This window comes from Kogia breviceps, chromosome 11 (assembly GCF_026419965.1).
Source record: "Kogia breviceps isolate mKogBre1 chromosome 11, mKogBre1 haplotype 1, whole genome shotgun sequence".
Taxonomy (NCBI): domain Eukaryota; kingdom Metazoa; phylum Chordata; class Mammalia; order Artiodactyla; family Physeteridae; genus Kogia; species Kogia breviceps.
Window position 1 is genome coordinate 16,454,791 of NC_081320.1, and position 10,038 is coordinate 16,464,828.

The 10,038-nt window shown below is 32.8% G+C and overlaps 1 non-coding gene across 1 annotated transcript; it reads left to right on the top strand.

Annotated features, from left to right (window-relative positions):
* The first annotated feature begins 9,420 nt into the window (after positions 1 to 9,420).
* LOC131766069 (small nucleolar RNA SNORA70) lies at positions 9,421 to 9,555 on the top strand. The gene has a single exon (XR_009338371.1). It is a non-coding gene; the product is annotated as a small nucleolar RNA SNORA70 (small nucleolar RNA).
* The last annotated feature ends 483 nt before the right edge of the window (positions 9,556 to 10,038 follow it).

Below are 10,038 nucleotides of genomic sequence, written 5' to 3' on the forward strand. Positions count from 1 at the left end.
CAGTATTTCTATTTTTAATTTTTTTGAGGAACCTCCATGTTGTTTTCCGTAGTTGCTGTACCATTTTACATCCAAGAACAGTACACAGGGTTCCCTTTTCTGTACATTCTCACCAACACTTATCTTTTTATTTTTCGATAATAACCAAACAATCCCTTCATGTTGTTTTCCTTTCACTAAAATTTTCACTGAGCCCACAATATAGAAGCCCGGAATATAGAAGTTGGTGAGTAGTAATTCTTTACAGAGATATACTTTATTTATTGATTCTGCCAAGATTAACTATGCACAGATTTAATCATTGAGGCAGAGGAAAATAAAGTTTTTATTCAAAATTTACTTGAAGACATGTTTAAAGAATACAAGCAATTCATAGAATTTCATATTTTTGGCCTCATTTTCTGATTCTAAGATAAATAGAACTCAGTTTCTACCAAAATCCATTTGATTTAGTAAATTATTCTAATCATACAAACTGTTTCCTGCACAACTATTTTCACCATTTCAAAATAATTTTCCAGGCACCATTGCAATGTGATCATGATTAAATAATAACTGTCTCTCAATAATGGCAGAGCATACTCCATGTTTTCCTCATGTCTTCCTGGATGCTTAAAATTTGCATTACTGAACCTCTCACATCTCATGAATTATCTTACCCTTTTGACCCCCTCAAGGCAAAAACCTCTATCTAGGACTTATATAAAGTTTCTGCTCCCAGGACACCTAAAAGAAAAACTCAATGTTGTATATATTTTAGTAAAATACAATACACATTGTGGAGTAGGCAATATGATGACAACTGCACAGGCAATTGTCAAAGGGGAGAAAAATAACTATAGTGATGAAATGGATCTCTACCATTTTGGTCCTAACTGGACATTATGAGGGGATTTTTTTAAAATGTGGGCATAACAGCATGATAAGTCTTCCCACAGGATGTTTAAAGTACTAGGCATTATTTGTTGCTGCTATCTTCTGAAATTATTGAAGCGAACATTTCAAATTAGAAGTTATTTGTAGTAATAAGTTCCAACTAAATTGTTTGTTGTAATTATTTGATGCTTTTATAGGCCTCATAATAAAGAAGACTTGGTACAAAATGAATCAAATGTATTATCTTACACAAGCTATTTTATTATGATCATAAAAAATAAGAACATCAAATTACCATGAATTAAACATAACATTATTAGTGTCATGTTTTATTTTGTTTTGCCTTTCTGAGAATAATATTACACTGCTGTCGTAGCATTTGACAGCACAAGTAGGGGAAGTGAAACACTATGCAGTAACCCCACAGTTATTTCTGTTTTCTGTACCAGAGCAGTTAGGCATTACTGCTGTAATAAACATAGATGCTACCAAAATTCCAGGGTCATTGTCATGTTAGCTAATGTTTAGGGAGAAATGAGTAGATTTTCAGATATAGATGATTTGGTTTACATCTCACCTATAATTTTATAATTTCAATTGTACATATGCTTCTATAATGAGTCATATATCCTCAGAGTTGGAACAAAAGTGAGTATAATTCTATGCACCTAACACCCTAAATTTTTCTGTATTTTATGTTTTATTCTTCATGTTCTTCCGATGTAGTGTCATATACATTGATGGCTTCATTTATTAACTATTTTAAGAGAAATCCAGGCTCAAAAGCCTTCAAATGGGGTGATATTTCCAGGTCCATGACCAAGGTTGCATCCCTGTTTCTGTTATTCTCTCATCTCTTGTCTTTCAGGCTAGATTTCCTCATGGTTACAAAGACGACAAATAACAGTTGTGAAAATGTGCTACCTTGTTCATGTGAAGAGGGGTTAGAGACAGGGTATCTCCATTAGCTAAGGAATAAAACCTCTTCTAATCAATGTAACTGAGTCAATTTAGATTTATCTGTATCCTAGCACCAATTATCTTTCCAAGGTAATACTATTAGCTGATTTCCTTAATTCTGAGCTCTGGCATCTATCTGGGGCAAAATGGCTGAGATTATCATGATTATTTTAGAAGTTTGGATTAACTGATACCTTTCCCAGGAACTAGAGATGGGTCAACTTCCACTGAGTTCCCTGAGTTCTTTGGGGAAAAATGGATCCTTGAACTAGATTGTTGCTATGGTACGGTCTGAATAGGAGGCTGATGATGGTTAGACAACTTATAAAGTCCAGGGAGCCATCTATATGTTCAGAATATCTATGTTTGTGTATTTAGCTCGGGACTCTCTTCAAATCTCTCAGCAAAATTATCCAGTTGTTACTTTACATTTTCAATTGAATGAAATAATTATAATATTTAAGAATATTAGGCATTTTCTATACATCCACTACATTTATTAAATGTTTATTCTCCCATTCTATTTTAAAAATTAGTCATCTCTGTATCTCATTGTAGATTGGCAGCATAAATACTATTATCGCCTGAAAAAATATTTTTTGACATTTAAAGTTCTTAAGAAAAGAGAAGGCTTGAAGAAGTGATAAAATTTCTTGTTGAAATTGGGGTGTAGGACAATTTTGTTTCTTCTCCAGAAGAAAATTTATACTACACCAAATAGAGGAATGAGGAGGCTCCAATTGTCAGAATAAATATTTTCATAACCAAACCTGTTACTTTATTTCTCTTTTTGAATTATTTAATGGATTTAATTGATCTTACGGTGAAAATTGACTTCCTTATTATAAGATATTTTGAGCTCCATATCATATGATTTTCTATACAGCATTGTTTCTCATTGCTCTCACCTTTTTTTTTTTTTGTTTTTTGTTTTCTAATCCAGTTATATTAGCCTTTTAAACTTAAATGTCTTTTATGTACTATTTTATTTTTCACAAATGTTGTTTCTTGTGCCTGTAATTTATCCTTTTTTACAAAGGAAACTGCATTCTTCCCAGGATTTACCTTATGCTTCAGTTTCAGGATCAGGGTCCCTTTTTGATGAGATACAGATGGAAATATCTATATCTATATATGTATCTATATCTACAGACATATAAACATATATACACACTCACCATGTCCACATGTTCCTAACTGCCTTCTCTACAAGAATGAAAGCCCTGTGCTTTGTACTATATAACCTATTTTAACAACCAGCATACAGTAAGAATGCAGGATCTGCATATAACTTGTTTGGATCCATCTCTTGATTCTGATATTGACTGATTATGATAGAGAATGATTTTATTTTCATCTAGTTCATTTTCTCTTCTTGCTTGACACCAGTCCCATTTCATGGCTGAATCATAGAAACCTAATGCTTATGGTCTTCTATAGCCTTTCTTTGTCCACCAGTTTGCTTATGATAAGTGAAATGAACTTGGAACTCAGGATTTGAAGATAAGAAAGAAGAAGAAAGAAGAAACGTGTGTCTCTGAATCATTGTTTGAGGGAGCTGCTCATCTAACTGAAGCAGTCATTTGGAGTTTACTTATGTGAGATATATTGTACCCAGTACAATACCCAGTACAAACATTATACATGTTTGGTTTGTTTCTTGTAACACTTATTCTTGTACTAACCGAACAACTCTTAACCTCTCTGTGATTCAAATTTCTCCCAATTCTTATAGGAATAAGGAAAACACTAAATCACAGAACTTTAAAAACAACTGATTTTTTAAAATATGTGTAAATCTAATATAACAAATGCTGACAGTATGTTCACTATTTATTGAATGGATAAATTGTTTTAGTGCCTGTAATTAAGTAAATATAATTTGAAGATGTTCCAAAGTAGTGCTTCACAGGCTATATTTAGTTCATTGAGATATAATATATGACATATGTAGTGTTAGACTGTAAAATGTTAAACACATATACATTGACTACTATCAAAAAATTTTAGATTTCTTATTAAAATCTAAATTTCTGGTATGATTTGAAAATATATAAGAAGTTGGCAAAATTTGGTCTCAATTCCAGGTGAAATATGTAGCTGCCACTGTCCTTTGATGGGGCACAAACTCTCCAACAACTTGTTGCTGTCTGCTTACTCTGAGGCTAACCAGTCATTTATTAGTGTATGCCTATCAAAATTGGAAGAAACACCCAATGAACAAAGAGAGAGTTGAATGTTTCGAAAAATGGGCAGGGACGTATCTCTTTAAAAGGTGAAAAGCCTATCACTCTTTAGGCTTTACCTCTGAAAGAAAAACGGGCATGATCCTGTGAATATTTCAGTGTTACTTCTGATACAGCAACCATTTATTGAATCAGCTTGTGTTTAAATAAGATGGTATTGCACAAAATCTATATCTAAAACAGTTTTGTGAGTGGTAGAACTGTTCTTTATACCAAGTAAGATAAATAGCAGGATATCCTACTTTCACTGTCAGAAGGTCTGTTGATAGTTGAATATTGATGCAAATAGACAGAATGAACGTGTTCTTTCTATACGAGCAGCATAAACAAAGGTATTTGCAAATGTACCTGAGATACACTCTAGTTTTATCACTCATGTTGATTCTCACTTTCTTTATATAGTAAATAAGAAAACTGTGATATGTTAAGGTTTTCAAACATTGTTCCATGAAGTTCTAGTGATAAGGGGACAACAGAGGTAGAATGAGTGGATAACTGGACAAGAGTCTTATCCTTGACTGCAACCTCAAATAGAGTATCTAGGTTGTATGCCTTATAAAGCATTGAACTTAATGAAATATTTTTTTAAATGTTATATCTTTTCAATTTAAATGTTTAGGTAACCAGTAGGATAAATGACAGCTATACCTCTTTCAGTTTCCTAAAAAGAAAAACAAGCAAGTTAATAATAATATTAATGATAATGATAAAGCAGAAAATAACATATTGGACTATTTTGAGGGTTTGGTTTTTCATGTTTATGATTGCATAAAGCTATATAAACAACAAGAAAGTTATTTCCATAAGGTTATGTTCCCAGATACCACATAATATTATGTGAGGTTAAATAATTTCTCTTAACTCTAATATCAACATGTATCCCCTAACTAGTGAAATGAGTTAATTTCCTGAGTTACATGTCTTCATATAACTATGAAATAAGATTTTATATATATATATATATATATATATATATGATTGTTTCAATATACAATGTTAATCTTACAAGAGTTCACAAATCTATTTTTCCTCTAAAAACATTCTTACTCTGATTTGTATGACTATGAGATCATGTTTAACACCAGGAGTAACTCTGTGGTCTGTTTCATCAGAAATAGACCCTTGGGTTATTAGGTTAAAAACAGAGGAAACTCTAGCTCCATCTTTATTATTCAATGATGATATTATTCTGTCCATTTCTATTGTATTTCAGTATTTTTTCAGTAACACAGAACTTAAGTAGAACTCAAGCTTCTACTTTTTTTTTTTTTTTTTTTCTCTTAGAGAGGATAAGACAGAGAGAGAGGGAGGAAATTTTGAAATGTAAAGATTTAACCATGACTAATATTAGCAAATATTTAAGACAGATGAGTCTTTTAATGAATTTTAATGAAGAGAATATTTATAGATCTCAGTGGAGAAAGGAGGTTTACTGAACAAGAGACTTTCTTTCCAGACTGATCTGGGCCAAGTCTTCTAATGATAATCCACTTCAACTGAGAGAGGTAGACTCAAACATCAGGAATGTACATATTCCAATGAAATTCCAATTCTTTTAAAATCTGCATTCACTGACAGTGTGATAAGGTTTTGTTTTCTAAAGAGCAAAATCTGTTTACAACTGATTTGTATTGAAAATTTTAATAATCTCTTCCAATAGTTTTCTGAATCATGAAGATGTCAGATAAGTCAGATGTCAGATAAATTTCTCATGTCAGATAAGTTTCTCATGTCAACAGATTATTGACAAACAGCCTGACACTGTTCAAGAAAAAAAAAAAAAAAAGTGAAGCTGTTCTCTTCAATTTAGATTTTACATTAATGATTACTTCTAGCCATAAATTCTACACAGGAAGAACATATAGATAAATAAATTGGTAGTTGATAAATATATAGAGAAATGTTTCAGATAGTCAAATGCATATCATAAATTAGTCTAACTGGGGAGCCTATCAAGTTGTCATTTCTGATAAAGTAGAAGATTCATACCTACTATTCCTGGGCAATCTCATCAAGAACCAATACTATGCTGATTACTCCTAAATCTATCTTCAGTTCATATGTCCTACAGGGGGACAGATTAATATCTTTGGATACCTGCTGAACAGAAACACATTGCAAACCTATATGCTTAAAAAGACCCCAATAATATTATTCCAATATGTAGTATGTAGTCCCTCTCAGTTGTCTCGCTACATGGCACTATATCCAACACATTCAGCCAAATGATTAATTTAGACTTTTTCTCTGCTTTCCCTTCTTTATCATATTACTCAATTTACCTGCACTGGTATAAGTTCTAATGATTCTTTTTGAATATAAATTTAGAAAATGATACAATAATCTTCAGTTTCCCTTTTCAGGGATTCATCATATTTTATCTGAACTGATTTCCTGCCTCTATAATCACCCCAATTCTACTTTTTTTACCCAATAAGCAGAATTACATAATATATAAATCTAAACATCATTCTTAATTTAAAACATTATCTGTTAATAAATTGGTCAATTGAACTCAGAGTCATATATAAAACTCTGCCCAACAAATACAGAGATTTGTCTTTTCAAAGTCCTTAAATACTTTAAAACATTTTTAAAAAGATATAGCAATTGGAGTGTTGGAGTAAATAGTGGATGAGAAAAGGAAGGGGGAGAGCATGGATCCTAACTCATTGAGCTGGCTTTATGGTTAGGTAGAGAATTCATATGTCAACATATGTTCCTCTCAAATTATCATGGTCATTATTATCTATGTCTATGGCATTAAATTATGAAGGAGGAGGAATATGATGCTCTTCTAAGTTTATTCCTTTCTAGGTACCTTGATTTTTAGTCCCAGGATGACGGAGAAATTATTTCTTTCATCATGTGATTTATACTATGATAATGAAAAAAAAAATTTAAATCAAATATTTCAGATACACTACAAAATAATGTGAGCTATAAAATTACTTAATTTGGTGTTCAATTTAGAAATACATAACTGTAAAAACTGAGGAAAACTTTATATATAATATTGTGCAATGAGAGCAGAAAAATCTGTAAATAAGTTTTCAAGACTGATAAAAAAATAAAATAATTTAAAAATTTTAAAAAGCTACGTATGTTAAAATGCAGCACCAACAAACTCAAGGTACTTCTGAAAAATGTATTTGAAAATGAAGAAAATTATCCAAGAATGAAGTCTGAGATTCAAGAAAGAGGAAGAAGGAAGGAAAGAACGAATGAAGAAAAGAAGGGAAGGAGGGAGGGAGGGAGGAATGAAGGAAGAAAGGAAGGAAGGAAGAGAGCAAATAAAGGAAAATGAAATAAGAACACACCTAATGCCCAGATTTTAGTTTCTAATACCATTCTTCATTAAAAGGAACTAGAGTTCCTTGGATAAATCCCAGATTCTAGGACCAGGGAAGAAATATATAAGATGAGTGTTATAATGCCAGAAAATAAGAATGTACTACACACACACACACACACACACACACACACACACACACACACACACATGCACGCTCATACATAAATGGAGGTGTAGAATATATAAGTGGACACTTAGGTGTCAACTAAAAGAGCTCTCACTGGACAAAGCTGGAATAGTTTGACCAAAAATACCAGAAACCTTTGCATATACCAGTACCAGAGTTAAAAATCCTGAAATTGAGGAATTGCTGAAGGCTCAGTGTGGGCAACTCTGAGAGTTAAATCCTTCAGGGACCCCAGTCATAAGGGGATCCCCACAATTTTGTGAGATTTACCTTCAGAATCTCAACCAAGTTCTTACAGTAAGTATCTGAGAAAAATCCCCATTGGCTTCTGATAGGGAGAAGGGGAAAGGAACCATTTTGAAATATCACAGAACTCTGGGTTCTTTTTAGCAAGCCCTGCCTTCAGGTAAACTAATGAATTAGAACATAACCTGCTGGGATATTAGCACAGCCTAATTAACTTGGCAGAAAGGAAATATCCCAATTCAGCTGAGACAAAAAAACAAAGACAAAAGAACTGAGAAATGCTTATGAAGTTCACAGTCCATAGGCATATTCTTACTAAAAGACTGAGACCTAATTATAAGATTACAGAACACTTCCCTCCTACCACACCTCACCAGCACATTACTAAAAGTCTATTTACAGCAGTCCCTTTACCTAGTGCATTGTCCTACTTCCAAGGGGAAAAAAAAAAAAATTACAAGGTATACCAAAAGGTAAAATAACAAAACAAACAAACAAACAAAACAAACAAACAAAAAAAAAACACACTTGAAGAGATAGAACAAACATCAGAACAGACACAGCAGGAATATTGGAATTTTCAGACTGATAATTTAAAACAACTATGAGAAAGCCTTTGATGGGCTTCTTAGTACACAGGACATGGCTGAGGAAAGAATTTCTGAGCTAGAGGCTGTATCACAAAACCTTGAAAACCAGAAAGCAAAGAGAACAGAGACTGATAAAAACAGAGCAGACTATCCAAGGACTTTGGAACAGGTACAAAATACATAATGGGACTATCAGAAGGAAAAGAAAGAAAAGAACAGAAGAAATATGAGAAATGATAATGAGCAAGAATTTTCCCAAATTAAGATCAAACATAAAACCACAGATACAGGAATCTTATAGAACATCAAGCATGATAAATGCCAAAAAAAAAAAAAAAAATTACCAAAAGACACCAGATGGGAAAAATAAACACCTTATCTACAAAGGAACAAATACAAGAATTGCATTTGACATTTCCTCAGAAACTGTGAACAAGAAGAGAGTGTACTGAAATAAAGTATTAGAAGAAAAAAAAACCCACCAATGTAAAATGTACCCTGTGAAATTTTTCTTCAAAAGTTCAGGAGAAATAAAGACTTTTGCAGACAAACAAAATCGAGGGAATTTATTGCCAGTAGACTTAACCTGCAAGAAATGTTATAAAAGCTTTTTTAGAGAGGAAGAAAATAACATGGGTCAGAAACTTGGATCAGTGTAAAGAAAAGAATAGCACCAAAGAATGCATAAGTTAAAAGAAAACAGTTATTTTTCATATTATTAATTGATTATACAAGACTTTGTTAAGTATAATAATATCAAAAATGTATTTGATTATACATGTTTATATTTTATACATATATTATATATGTATGCTTATGTAAATATATGTGAAATGAATGACAGCAATGATGTAAGGGACAGGAGGGAGAAACTGGGATTATTTTGTTATCATAAGGTACTCACACTGCCTGTGATGTGTATAGTATTAGTTGAAAGTGGATTTAGATTAGCTGAATATGTATATTGCAAACTCTAGGACAAACACTAAAAAAAAGTTAAAAAACAACAACAAAAAGAAACTGCAGCCAGTTAAGCGGACCATGCTTTTTTCCTCATGGGGGTCCTGGTGTCTAATGGCTTCAAATAGTAGCCTACTTGATAATGTATGTAAACTGTTGTTTGTATGGGTTGCCCAAAGTGACATGGAGACAGCCCATTCTAGTAGACATTCATGTATGACCTCTTACTATCCCCAGCATAGGCTCCAGACAGGTATGGAGTGGTGGCTTCAAAAAGCATCAGCCAGAAGGGCCAAGGTCCACATTGGCCAAATCATAATGTCCATCTGCACCAAACTGCAGAACACGAAGCATGTGATTGAGGCCCTATTCAGGGACAAGCTCAAGTTAGCTGGCTGCTAGAATTCTATATCTCCAAGAAGTAGGACTTTACCAAGTTTAATGCAGATGATTTGAAGACATGGTAGCTGAAAAGCAGCTCATCCCAGATGGCTGTGGGGTAAAATACATTTCTAACAATAACCCCTGGACAAATGGTGAGACTTGCACTCATAAGAGCTTCAGCACTGCCCTGTGTTTACTCACCAATAAATCCTACTTCCTGTCCAAAAAGAAAAAAGAAAACAACAATAACAAGTATAACTGATATGTTAAGGAGAAAACATGTAATCATATTTA